The sequence below is a fragment of the Chiloscyllium plagiosum genome, unplaced genomic scaffold (assembly GCF_037043375.1).
Source record: "Chiloscyllium plagiosum isolate Xiang-an unplaced genomic scaffold, Cpla_swu_hap1 HiC_scaffold_22, whole genome shotgun sequence".
Lineage (NCBI taxonomy): Eukaryota > Metazoa > Chordata > Chondrichthyes > Orectolobiformes > Hemiscylliidae > Chiloscyllium > Chiloscyllium plagiosum.
This window is the reverse complement of record NW_028270160.1, coordinates 58961080-58976007: the sequence shown is the minus strand read 5'-3', so window position 1 is coordinate 58976007 and position 14928 is coordinate 58961080. Positions and strand designations below refer to the sequence as shown.

General features: G+C 41.6%; 1 protein-coding gene across 3 annotated transcripts in view; it reads left to right on the top strand.

Annotated features, from left to right (window-relative positions):
* Window positions 1–14928, top strand: part of jmjd1cb (jumonji domain containing 1Cb) — a 393296-nt gene that overhangs the window by 117232 nt on the left and 261136 nt on the right. The window lies entirely within an intron of this gene.

The following is a 14928-nucleotide window of genomic DNA, read 5'->3' as shown; positions in this document are numbered from 1 at the left end:
CATGCACTGTTACCTCAGTCAGTAACCGAACACGTGGTGCCTTAACAAACACTTTCTGGCAATCTAAATTTATTACATTCTCTTTATCGATCCTGCTTGGTACCACCTGGACTAACTCTAATAACTTTGTCAGGCATGATTTCCTTTTTGTCAAGACACGTTGATTCTGCTAGATCATATTTTATGTGTTTATAAATGTTCTGCTATTACATCTTTAAGAAGAGTCTCTAATATTTTCCTATTGACAGATGTTAAGCTGTCATGTAGTTAGCTGTTTTTGTCTGCTTCCATTTTTGAATAAAGTTGTTACATTGACAGTTTTCTAATCCTCCAGCACTTTCCAAAATCTTCACATTCTTGAAGTTTGCCGTCTGTGCAAACACCACCATCTGTGTAGCTACTCTTGATAATATCCTTAGATATCCTTAGATGAAATTCAGGGGGCCTCACTGGTTTTTAGCTCCATTAGTTTCCCTAACACTTTTTCTCTCGTGATAGTTATTGTGTTTACATCATGTCCATTTTTGGCATTTGATAATTTCATATTTTGGAAATGGTTTTTGTGTTTTCTACAATGAATACTGATGCAAAGTATTAATTTAACTTCGTTGCCATTTCCTTGTTCTCCATCATTATTTACTTAGCCTTATTCTCTTAGGAGCCCTTGGTTCACTTTGACCTCTCTCGCTTTTTAAATGCTTAAAAAAGCTCTTGGTGTGTGTCTTAATATTACTTGCAAGTTTATCCTCAGAGTTCACTTTCTCCCTATTTTTGGTGACTTCATTTTTGGTTTTTAAAACTTGCCCAATCTTCTGACTTTGCACTAATCTTTACCACGTTGTTTGTTTTCCTTAACTTCCCTGGTTAACCATGGTTAGCTTATCCCCTTCTTAGAATTGATGTTTCTCAGTGGGATATAAACATCTGTCATTGTTTCTCAGTTTTCTTTGTAGCTGAACTGCTTTCCCAGTTCACACTAGCTTTCTCTGCACTCATTCCTTTGTTGTTTAAGATTCAGGTTTCTCACTCTGAAACTGAATGCTAAATTCCATCATATGATGGTCACTATTCTTCAGGAGATCTTATGCGATGACATTTTTAAAATTAAATCTGCCACATTATACGTCATAAGATCCAAATAGCCTGATTCTTGGATAGATCTGCAACAGCACAGTGGCTCAGTGGTTAGTACTGCTGTCTCTCAGCGCCAGGGACCCGCGTTCGATTCCAGCCCTGGGAACTCTGTGTGGAGTTTGCACATTCTCCCCGTGGCTGCATGGGTTTCCTCCTCCAAACCAAAGATGTGCAGGTCAGGTGAATTGGCCATGGTAAATTGCCCATAGTGTTAGGTGTATTAGTCAGGGGTAAATGTAGGGTAGGGGAATTGGTCTGGGTGGGTTACTCTTCAGAAGTCGTTGTGGACTTGTTGGGCTGAAGGGCCTATTTCCATACTGTAGGAAATCTAATCTAAATCTAACCTAGTCATATTGTTCCAGGCAACTGTGTTGGATACAGTCTATGAATTCTTCCTCATGCATACCTCTCCCAATCTGACTATCCTAAACTTCACAAAGATATAAGTTACCCATGATTCATGTGGTACCATTTTACATGCCCTCATTATCTCCTGATTTATTGTCTGTACGAGCACACAGCTACTCTAAGAGGACGTATAGACTACACCCAACAGTGTTGATTTCTCTTTGTTATTTCTTAGTTCTCTATCTTCTGATCAAAGATTATTTCTTGCTGTTGCATGTATTCTGTCCGTTACTCACCCTTCCCACCACTCTTTCCTTCCTGTCTGTCCTTTTGAAAAGTCACATAGCTCTGAATATTGAATTCCCAGCTTTGATTTCCTTGTAACCATATCTCTGTATTGGCTACAAGATCATACCCTTTAACCTGTATTGGTTAGCTCATTTGTTCCAAATGCTACATGAATTTGAGCAAAAAGCCTTTTTAGAATTTTTGCTTTTCCATATATTTGCACCACGTTGTAATTAGTGAAATCACTGTGTCTGGTCTCACTGCAGATTTTCCTCTCAATCCACATATTATTTTGGTCTCTTCTGCTTGTGTCTTGCCCTGGAGCATTTACTTCTTGCAGTAGACCTTAACTAAAACACTTGCCCCCATTTACCTTGGGGATGTCTTACTACACTATGGGTGCAGTACAAATTCAAGTTCTTTTCTTCTACATAAGAATTAGGAGCAGAAGTAGGCTATCCTACTCCACCATTCAATATGATCATGGCTGATCTTTTCCTGGACTCTGCTTGGCTGACCCACTCGCTCACCATAACTCTTAATTCCTTAACTGTTCAAAATCTATCTGTCTTTACCTTAAAAACATTCATTGAGGTAGTCAGAACTGCTTCACTAGGCAGGAATTCCACACATTCTCAACCCTTTGGATAGAGAAGTTCCTCTTCAACTCAGTCTCTAAATCTGCTACTCCTTATTTGAGGCTATGCCTCGGAGTTCTAGTTTCATTCACCAGTAGAAATAATCTCCATGCTTCTAACTTGTCTGTTCCCTTCATAATTTTATATGTTTCCCTAATATTCCCCCTCCCCTCAATTCTTCTAAATTCTAATTAGTATGGCTCAAGTCTCCTCAATCTCTCCTCATAAGCCAACTCTCTCACCTCTGGAGTCAACCTAGTGAAGCTCCTTTTTTTAGATTAGATTACTTACAGTGTGGAAACAGGCCCGTCGGCCCAACAAGTCCACACCGCCCCGTCGAAGCACAACCCACCCATACCCCTACATTTACCCCTTACCTAACACTATGGGCAATTTAGCATGGCCAATTCACCTGACCTGCACATCTTTGGACGGTGGGAGGAAACCGGAGCACCCGGAGGAAACCCACGCAGACATGGGGAGAATGTGCAAACTCCACACAGTCAGTCGCCTGAGGCAGGAATTGAACCCGGGTCTCTGGCGCTGTGAGGCAGCAGTGCTAACCACTGTGCAACCGTGTCGCCCACATTTTTAAACTGCATCCCTCTAGCAATGCTTAAGTAGCCAAATAACTAGCAGTGGTGAGGGCTATTTATCTTTTTGCTGAAGTTAAATGGAGGTCTGTTCAGTTGTTGGACCATCCTGCTGCCTCAAATATATGTAAATATAGTTTTATACAAGTAAAAAATGCCCTGGATTTGTTTGCTGGATAGAATCAAACTCTAGTGTTGTTTGTTTCTCCATATGGTATTGTACAGAACTGAACTACTGAACTGCTTCAGTGACTATGAAGCTACATAAACATATTATTATGAATAAAGTATATTTTTGAAATAAAAACTACTATCAATACCCAGAGATTGAGATTGTATGGCACCCATTTGTAAGGGACAAGTATATTTAATAAAAACAGATTTTATCAGTTTATCTTGTGCAAAATAGGATGTTAGTATCCTACACTGAATAAATTTGAATTTGCTTCACGTTGGGTGAGCAGGGTGTTATTTTTAGAAATGATATGTTGTTTCAGTAATTGTTGTCACAGGATTTGTTGTTTCATGCCTCCATCTGCTGGAAAGTCATTATGGAATGTTGCCAGTACATTGAAGTAATTGTTAGAAAGGGGTATCAATTTGCAGTGTTCACTTTAGGATCCAGGCTGACTATGAGTGCATGGAAAAATTTACTATTAAAATGTGCTTATGGTTTTGAATAGCCTTGGTTTCTAGTCAGTGTTATGTCCTTTTAATCTATTTTAAGTTCAAACGTTGATAGTGTCACTTGATCAAACTATTATTTGGTAACAAATTAGAAATGGGGACATGGTTGTCACTTGCTGTGTCACCTACATGTTACATTGTCTTTTGGCTACTGATAGATTGATTTTATCTTTTCATTTGACTCAGTCTTTGATTCTAGGGTTACTGTCAAAGTCAACATTTATTGCCTGTTCGAAACTACCCTCGAGCCACGTTCCCTACAGTTAGTTTCCGTTGCATAGACTTTTGAGATGTGTGTGTTGTGGTGGTGGTAAGCAGCATTCTTGAACTGTTGCAGTCCATGTGATGTAGGTACAGTCTGAAAGCTGTTTGGGAGGAAGTTTTAGGATGTACACCAGTGACTATGAAGGAATACTGATGAAGGTCGAATTCAGGTGTGTGACTCGGGGCACAGAGTCATAGAGATGTACAGCACGGAAACAGACCCTTTGGTCCCACACATCCATGCTGACCAGATATCCCAACCCAATGTAGTCCCACTCGGCCCATATCCCTCCAAACCCTTCCTCTTCATATACCCATCCAGATGCCTTTTAAACGTTGCAATTGTATTAGCCTCCACCACTTCCTCTGGCAGCTCATTCCATACACGTACCACCCTCTGAATGGAAAAACTTGCCCCTTAGGTCTCTTTTATATCTTTCTCTTCTTACCCTAAACCTATGCCCTCCAGTTCTGGACTGCTCTACCTCAGGGAAAAGGCTTTGTCTATTTATCCTATTCATGCCCCTCATGATTTTATAAAGCTCTACAAGGTCACCGCTCAACACTCAGCCTCCGTTACTCCAGGGAAAATAGCCCAGCCTAACCATGCCCTGAGTTCATCTGCCTTCCCTGTTAGGCCTCTTACATTGAAATAAATGCAGTTTAATTTATCAGTCCTACCTTGTTCTCTGCTTTGTCCTTGCCTGTCCTGACTGTTTGACTCACCTTTTGTTCTCATCTGTACCAGTCTCAGATTGATCTCTTTCCTCACTTATCTCCCTGGGTGTCCAACCCCCGCCCCACCCCCCCCCACCCCCGTCTGCACCTCGGACTAGAGCGTCTCCTAACACAGTGGATTTCTTGGAACCCTACGTACCCCTCGTTGCATTAGATACAGTCTCAATACCAGAAACTTGGCTTTTTGTGCTATATTCCCCTAAGAATCCATCACCCCCTACAAGCAAGCATACTTGTTGAAATGGGGATAGCCATAGAAGACGCCTACACTACCTGCCTATCTCTCTTAACTTTCCTGGAGTTAACCCATCTATGTGACAGTATCTGCGATGTTTCCCCCTTTCCTATAACTGCCATCCATCATATTCCCTCGCTCTTGTAAATTCCTCATTGCCTCTAACTGTCTCTCCAACCGATCCATTCAGTCTGATAGGATTCACAACCAACTGCATTTATTGCAGATATAATCCTCAGTAAGCCGTAAACTCTCCCTGAACCCCCACGTCCGACATGAAGAGCATATCGTTCCACTAAAGGCCATTTTTGCTTCTTTCAATCTACACACCTAGAAGGTAGCACTGTTCTATACCTTTACAAACACTGCTCCAGGTTAAATTAATACTTATGGTGCATTTAGTGGAATTTTCATGCATTTGCTTGGTTGCCGTTCCAGGGATAGATACTGTGGATTTGAAAGTTGTTATCAAAGTTGTTTTGTTGCATTGCATTTTGTAAATGGTGCAAGCTGCTCCAATTGTGTACTACTGGAGGAGTGAATATTACAGCTAATGATTGGCATTCCTCTTGCAAGTTGCTTTGTCCTGGATGACAGTTGATCCTCTTGAGAGTTGGAGCTGCAACTTATAAGTATCTTTTTACATCTGTACCTTGTAAATGGTTGATTGACTTGAGAGAGTCGGGAGGTGACTGTCAGCATCCAGTTCTCAACATTTGAACTGTTCTTGCAGCCATAGAATGACACACCTGTGGAGCAGTGGCACTTGAACCAATAGCAGGGACAGTACCACTTTGCCACACAAGCCTTCGCAATATTTATAGATAGTCAGTTTGAGTTTATAGTCAGTCTTAGATCCCAGGATCTTGATCAGAGTTAAATGAAGGCTGTGCCATTGAATATCATGGGGAAATGGTTAAATTTTCTTCTGTTGGAGATCATCATTGCTCATTGCTTGCACTTCTGCGGTGTGCTGGAGTTGCCACATTAATCCAAGCTTTTATGCTGTCTAGTCTTGCTGCATGTGGCATGAGATAGGATGCAGGGCTAGGCTGAGAAATGGCAGATGGAGTTCACCCTGGATAAATGCAAAGTGATGCATTTTGGAAGGTCAAACTTAAATGCTGAATATAGGATTAAAGACAGGAGTCTTGGCAGTGTGGAGGAACAAAGGGATCTTGATGTTCAAGTGCATAGATCCCACAAAGTTGCCACCCAAGTGGATAGGATTGTTAAGAAAGCATATGGTGTTCTGGCTTTCATTAACAGGGGGATCGAGTTTAAGAGCCGCGAGGTTTTGCTGCAGCTCTACAAGACCCTGGTGAGACCACTTGGAATATTGTGTCCAGTTCTGGTTGCCCTATTATAGGAAAGATATGGAAATTTTGGAGAGGGTGCAAAGAAGGTTTACTAGGATGCTGCCTGGAGTGGGTGGTTTGTTTTACAAAGAGAGGTTGACTAAGCTCGGAGTTTTCTCTCTGAAGAGAAGGAAGAAGAGAGGTGACCTGATCGAGGTATACAAGATAATGAGAGGCATGGATAGAGTCAATAGCCAGAGACTTTTCCCCAGGGCAGGATTGGCTGGCACGAGAGGTCATCGTTTTAAGATATTAGGAGGAAGGTAGAGAGAAGATGTCAGAGGTACGTTCTTTATCCAGAGAGTTGTGAATGTATGGAATGCATTGCTAGTGGTTGTGGTGGAAGCAGAGTGATTAGGGACATATAAGCGACAACTGGACATGCACATGGACAGCTGTGAATTGAGGGGTGCGTAGGTTAGGTTATTTTATTTTCGATCAGCATTAATTCTTGGCACACCATTGTGGGCTGAAGGGCTTGTTCTGTTCTGTACGTTTCTAGTTTTATAAGTTTGTGAGAAGATTTGCAGCTCGGGTGCTCGTTGTTGTAGTTCTGTTCGCCGAGATGGGAACTTGTATTGCAGACGTTTCGTCCCCTGTCTAGGTGATATCCTCAGTGCTTGGGAGCCTCCTGTGAAGCGCTTCTGTGATCTTTCCTCCGGCATTTGTAGTGGTTGAATCTGCCACTTCCGGTTGTCAGTTCCAGCTGTCCGTTGCATTGGTCGGTATATTGGGTCCAGGTTGATGTGCTTATTGATTGAATCTGTGGATGAGTGCCATGCCTCTAGGAATTCCCTGGCTGTTCTCTGTTTGGTTTGTCCTATAATAGTAGTGTTGTCCCAGTCGAATTCATGTTGCATGTCATCTGCATGTGTGGCTACTAAAGATAGCTGGTCGTGTCGTTTCGTGGCTAGTTGGTGTTCATGGATGTGGATCGTTAGCTGTCTTCCTGATTGTCCTATGTAGTGTTTTGTGCAGTCCTTGCATGGGATTTTGTACACTACATTGGTTTTGCTCATGCTGGGCATCGGGTCCTTCGTTCTGGTGAGTTGTTGTCTGAGAGTGGCTGTTGGTCTGTGTGCTGTTATGAATCCTAGTGGTCGCAGTAGTCTGGCTGTCAGTTCGGAAATGCTCTTGACGTATGGTAGTGTGGCTAGTCCTTTGGGTTGTGGCATGTCCTCGTTCCGTTGTCTTTCCCTTAGGCATCTGTTGATGAAATTGCACGGGTATCCATTTTTGGCGAATACATTGTATAGGTGTCCTTCTTCCTCTTTTTGCAGTTCTGGTGTACTGCAGTGTGTTGTGGCCCTTTAGAATAGTGTCTTGATGCAACTTCTTTTGTGTGTGTTGGTGTGGTTGCTTTCGTAGTTCAGGACTTGGTCTGTGTGTGTGGTTTTCCTGTATACCTTTGTGGTGAATTCTCCGTTAGGTGTTCTCTGTACCATCACGTCTAGGAATGGGAGTTGGTTGTCCTTTTCTTCCTCTCTAGTGAATCGGATTCCTGTGAAAGTGTCGTTGATGATCCGGTGTGTGTTCTCTATTTCTGTGTTTTTAATGATAACAAAGGTGTACACCAGAACTGCAAAAAGAGGAAGAAGGACACCTATACCGATACCTATACCTATACAATGTATTCGCCAAAAACGTTTACCCATGCAATTTCATCAACAGATGCCTAAGGGAAAGACAATGGAACGAGGACATGCCACAACCCAAAGGACTAGCCACACTACCATACATCAAGAGCATTTCCGAACTGACAGCCAGACTACTGCGACCACTAGGACTCATAACAGCACACAGACCAACAGCCACTCTCAGACAACAACTCACCAGAACGAAGGACCCGATGGTTTTGCTCATGCTGGGCAATGTAGTGTACAAAATCCCATGCAAGGACTGCACAAAACACTACATAGGACAATCAGGAAGACAGCTAACGATCCACATCCATGAACACCAACTAGCCACGAAACGACACGACCAGCTATCCTTAGTAGCCACACACGCAGATGACAAGCAACATGAATTCGACTGGGACAACACTACAATTATAGGACAAGCCAAACAGAGAACAGCCAGGGAATCCCTAGAGGCATGGCACTCATCCACAGATTCAATCAATAAGCATATCGACCTGGACCCAATATACCGACCAATGCGACGGTCGGCTGGAACTGACAAGCGGAAGTGGCAGATTCAAACCACTACCGGAGGAAATGCCAGAGGATAGATCACAGAAGTGCTTCACAGGAGGCTCCCAAGCACTGAGGATGTCACCTAGACAGGGGACGCAACGTCTGCAACACAAATTCCCAGCTCGGCGAACAGAACCACAACAAGGTTGCTGCTTCTATGTATCCTGCTTTCTCCAAATTTTCCATTTAATTTCAGAGCCCTCAGGTTTACCACCAGTCTTTGACGGTCACTGTCATAGAGTCATGTAGCATTTCTTGGAAGTTTGTGTGGCTAGCAAACTGATATTCAAAATTAAAGCTGTACAACTTATTTAGTTCAGGCTGTTATTTGAAAATCAGAAATGAGATGACAATATACAAGTCATTTATACTTTCGTGAAGTTGTTTGTTTATAACCATCAATCATTGTTTGGATTAAAGATTTGACAAGCAGAAGATTGTTGAGAGAGGAGGTCAACTAGAGAGTATACTTTCTTTGGTGTTAACCATCAGGTAAACTTACAAATGTTGTTGTAGAGCAGCTGTGACTCGGTTTAAATAGCTATAGCAATTGCACGCTGTTGAAGCCTTCGGTGTTGATTTCTTTGGACTTTTAATCTCAAATTTGTGCGCTTAAATAACAGCTGTTGTTGTGATGCTGGGCAGAGCAATTTAATTACAGATAGTTGCAAAATTTTGCTGGTTCCAAATGATGAAGGGCTTATGCCTGAATCGTCGATTCTTCTGCTCCTCAGATGCTGCCTGACAGGCTGTGCTTTTCCAGCACCAGACTCTTGACTCTGATCTCCAGCACTTGCAGTTGTCACTTTCTCCTGGTTCCATACTATTCAACAATCATAGCAAAAGTTGAACAGCTAAAATATACTGATGTTACAATTCCATCAGTTTTGTATGATTTCAGAGCATTTTGGTTCTGTATTTCAAATCTTATCAATTGTGAAAATAGTTGAATAAGTCTTCTATGTTGAAGGAATTCTTCAACATCTCAAATTTATCATTGCATCCAGTTTTCAGTGGTGACATTGCATGCTATATTTGGTAAATGAGATTCAATCTATGTTTCTATTTTGAATAATTATATTAGTTTAGAATGGCATTATGGTTGGCATCGACATGGAGGAAGGGCCAAAGGGCCTGCTCCTGTGCTGTTCTGTTCTATATTCTGTAGCTGTTATATCATGCAAGGAATGTGTATACATTACTTAAAACAGTATGCTTGATCGGCACACATAGATAAATATTACCTTCTTGGTTTCTCTCCAGCCTTTGAGAATTTATTGTTTGGTTTTGAAGTTGCAACGTAGTTAGGGATTCATCTTGCATATTTCAATCAATGGTGCTGATATTTTGGAAAAAAAAGGTCACTTAGTAGCACAGAACTGGAACGTTGCCAAAAAATCGAAGCGTTTTGTTAAATCTTTTCATCTTTTAGTCATCAGGACAATTCACAAGAAATACCAAATTAAAGAGAGAACATTTATGCTGTATGAGTGGAAAGTGCTGATTGGTTGACATGTGGACCTTGGTAGAGGTGTTGTCATTCCTGATGCAACAGCACTGTAAATCATGATTGACAGTTAATTTTGTAAAGATTTGTTTACATTTTAAACCAGGCAGATTGACTTTGATCAAAGCATTGTATAAGTCCTGCTAAGGTTTGCTTTCCCAAAATGCAGCACCTCACATTTATCAAAATTAAACTCCATCTGCTACTCCTCAGCCTGTTAGTCCATCTGATTAAGATTCTGTTGTACTCTGAGGTAACCCTTTTCACTATCCACTACATCTCCAATTTTGGTGCAACATGCAAACTTACTAACTATACCTGTTATGCTCACATCCAAATCATTTATATAAATGATGAAAAGTAGTGGACCCATCACCGATCATTGTGGCACATCACGGGTCACCGGCCTCCAGTCTGAAAAGCAACCCTCCACCACCACCCTCTGTCTCGCAAGGAATTAAGGGCTACGGGGAGAATGCAGATAAGTGGAATTGAAATGCTCATCAGCCCTGATCAAATGGCGGAGTAGACTCGATGGACCGAATGACCTTGATTCCACTCCTATGTCTCATGGTCTTATGGTCTTCTACCTTTGAGCCAGTTCTGTATCCACTTGGCTAGTTCTCCCTGTGTTCCATGAGATCTAACCTTGCTAACCAGTCTCCCATGAGGAACCTTGTTGAACACTTTACTGAAGTCCACATAGATCACATGTACCGCTCTGCCCTCGTCAGTCCTCTTTGTTACTTCTTCAAAAATCTCAACCAAGTTCGAGAGACATGATATCCCATGCGCAAAGCCATGGTGACTATCCCTAATCAGTTCTTGCCTTTCCAAATACATGTAAACCCTGCCCCTCAGGATTCACTCCAACAAAATGCCCACTGCTGATGTATCATTATGATTTCTTTGATGTGAGGAGGAAGAAAGATGATCTTCAGGTAGGAGGCTAACAGCCGTTAAGCTTTTTAGATTCTGTATACAAATGGGGAAATGCAGAGGCTTTGGTTCTCCCAAAGAAATGGTAGAGGTAAAATTGGCTGTATGAAACTCAATTTTGAGGCATAGAGTTTATACTCCCTTGACAATAACAGGAGCATTTGAGCATCTTAACTTGTCTTAGTCATGAAACTTTTGTCTTTCAGTTAACTAGTGTAGATTCAACCCTCATTCCACAATTGCAGCATGTGAAGAGTTTTAACTTAGACACTTCTTTTTGGATGCAGCAAGGCATTAAATCTGTTTCCACTCATCAGTTGGTTGTAAAAGGTCCCATGGTATACTTGTAAAGTAGCTGGATTTCTTTTTGTTCGTGTCCTCATCAATAATTTATCCAGTAATCAGCATTACCAAATCACTGGTTGGTCAGTTATGTGCCAGTGGGTTAACTTGAATGCTTAATAAAATGACATTGATGCTGGGCATAGGATGTATTGAGACAAGTATAAAGTGTACAATTTTGTGTTGACTTGCATGAACTGAATTGAGCTATCTCTGAAAAGAAAGGTAAACTGGTGCCTCATTTTTTAAAGATTTTTTTGTAAAGATTCCCTCAGGTGATTTACTTCTCTGTACACAAATGAATCTTGTGCAAAACACCAGCTGGTGAAGCATTAGAAGTAGCAATACATAATGAAATGTAAATTATAATGACATTTTCATATTGTGCACCACTATAGGAGTTTGGCTGTATTCCAGTTGTTTTCTTGGGCTGTTTATTCTGCAAGCAAGAAACATTACACCATCATCTGTATTACTGCCAATAAGCAATCTCCTGTTCATAGTACTTAGACTGGCTCCATGTCAATTTGGTTCTTTAGTGAGAACCTGTAAAATATTTGTTCCTGATTCCAAAAGATGGTTGAAATTGATTTTCTGGTTTTGGTCAATGATTCAAGTTTTTAATCAGTTTCATTGAGCCAGCATTTTTTAGACTTTGGAAAGAAATGCAAGAGAAAATTGATTAGGATCCTTTTCCCATTTCTAATTAGGTTTTGAATTGAATGTATGGCCACATGAACCCAAGTAGCAGATTTTAGGCATTGCATAAATTCTATTGAATCCGTCTTAATAATAATATGGCATGAAAAGTTCAGAAATGGTTTTGAAAAATCACTTAATTTTATCTGCCTTACTTTTCAATATATTTAGTCAGGTGGAACTCTCCATGAATCCCGTCAAAGGAATTAATAGAATCCCTACAGTTTGGAAGCAGGCCATTCCACCAATGGGTCCACACTGATGCTTTGAACAGCATCCCACCCAGATCCACTTCCCGATCCTATACCCATAACTTTGCATTTCCCATGGCTAATCCACTCAGCTTTTACATCCCTGGACATTATGGGCTATTTAGCATGGCCAATCCACCTACCTGCACATTTTTGGATTGTGGGAGGAAACTCATGCAGACACAAGGAGACTGTGCAAGCTCCACACAGGAGGAATTGACTTTGGATCCCTAGTGTTGTGTTCGATTTCAAGGACTTCTGATCATATGTTTTGCTGCAAATCATCATTTACACCGAAGCACCATCTGTGTTCAGGTAGCACTACCTGACTTTGGAAGTGTTTTGGTATCCATGTATACCAAGGACCAAATGAAGAGTCTGGCCAACATAATCCAAACAACGTTATCTGCTACTGGTACCATTTAATGTTGCTTTTGACTTTGTTTTGAAGATACACTATTTGACATAGATCTCAGATTGATACTGAACAACATCACTTTTCTGTAAGCAATTTGAATGCTGCATTCACCATCCGTGGCTACGAGACCAGGTCAAAGGCTACTGCAGCAAATAACTCACCTCCTGAGTCCCCAAAGCCTATCCACGATCTTCTGGGCACAAGTCAGGGGCGTTATAGAATACTCCTCACTGGCGTGGATGGGTGCAGCAGCAGCACCCTCAAGCTTGACAGCATTCAGGACAAAAAGCCTGCTTGCTTGGCACCACATCCACAAGCATCCACACTTGCCACCATCGATGCTCAGTAGCAGCAGTGTCTTCTGTCTACAAGATAAACTGCAAAAATTCACCAAAGGTCCTAACACAGCACCATCCAAATCCCAGGACTACTTTCATCTGGAAGAATAAGGGCAGCAGATACTTGGGAACACCAAGGCCTGTAAGTTCCCATCCAAATCATTCACTATAATGATATGGAAATATTCACCATTCCTTCACTGTCACAGGGTCACAATTCTGGAATTTCTTTGCTGAGGGCATTGGGCGTCAACCTATAGCATGTGGATTCTAACGGTTCAAAAAAGCAGTTCACCAAGTAGTGATTGTAATGAGGTCAGCCAGCTGTACCTCCAGAATATGACTTCCCTGATTGGGAATGTTAATCTGGACCAATAAGGGAGCCCTGACTGACAGACAACAAAAGGAGTGTCAGACATTAAGACACTGAGTGCTTAATGTGTTGAGGCTGTACCAGAGTAAAGGACTTTGGATGTGTAAATAAAGGGTGACTTGGTGACCGGATATCAGCCTCTGTGGAGTTATTTCAGTGGTAACAAGAGGAAAGCACATTCCTGAAGAAACCCACTCGCAGCAGTCATGTTTGAGTTGGGGTAAGCTTTTCTTGCATTTTGGCATTATTGGGAAGCTTGACTTGAAGACTGGGCCCACTATATAGAAAGAATTGTTATTTTTTTTCAGGGCAAATTACTTTGGGACAGATGGAAAGCAATGACTAATTATCATGTCAGCTTGTGGATTTGCAGCTTTATCTGTTACTAGGTGCCTAACTTTCCCTGACGCACCAGATACAAAAACCTTTCATGAATCGATGGAATTAGTTAAGGAATGTTATGACCCCAAGCGCCTCCAATTCTGAGATGCTATCATTTTCACTAGGCATTTCGAGAACCAGGGTAATCTGTGTCAGGATTTTTGACTATGCTAAGGTGGCTGGCAGAAGCATGTGACTTCGGTTTATCCCTTGATGAGATGCTTAGAGACTGGTTATTTTGTGGGATAAATTATGTAACTATGCAAAATCACCTACTAGCTGAAGCCAACTGGACTTCAGACAGGCACTGCATCTGGTTTATCATTGGAAAATGTGGCAAGTGGAGCAGACACCCTCACCAGTCCAACTGAGATTGGGGAATACCACTTGAGTGCAGGCAATTGTATAGTCTCACTCAGGACATATCCAGGATTGGAGGGTCTGTCGGTCAGGCACAGCAAAACCCCAAAACAAAGCCATGTCTAAGTTAAACAATTACATTTTCTTCAGGGTTGGGCCAGCAAGCAATTGTAGTTACTGCCGGAATGCGGATTCATGATGACAAAAGAGTCCTACTTGACCTAAATTGAGTGACACAACTCGGAGACTGGTAGGACAGTGTATCTAGGACAGTGTATATCCTGGAACGTCCACCTCGATCTAGCTTGAAACAGTTAAATTACTTCGCAATATCCAAATCAGAACCAATCAAAATAAGTGTCTGGTTAAATGGTCAGGAAGTTCCACCAATACCTTGATTGGCAAAAATTTGTAATAATAAGTGTACATAAAGAGGATAAAGCAATGCTGCCCATAGCTTCAGGCCATATTCAATGGTGGACTCTAATACTTATTATGTACAATTGCAAATTTGCACACCATCTGGGAGGCCAAGTCATGAATGTGGATGCATTCAGCCGTCTCCCATTGGCAGATATACCACCAGTGGTACTGTCAGTGGAAGAGTTTATAATGGTTTTAGATTTTCTTTCCAGTCACAATTGACAATATCAGACATTGGAGGCAGACCTGAAACAACTGGTGGTGATGGGGGAAACCAAAGTGCCATCACAACCAGAATTGAAACTTTTATGTACCCAGAGAGACCATCTCATAGTAGAGGATGGCGTATTGGTATGGAGAGCAAAAGTGATTGAAAAGGCTGCCACCAAATACTATCTGAACTCCACCAGGATTAT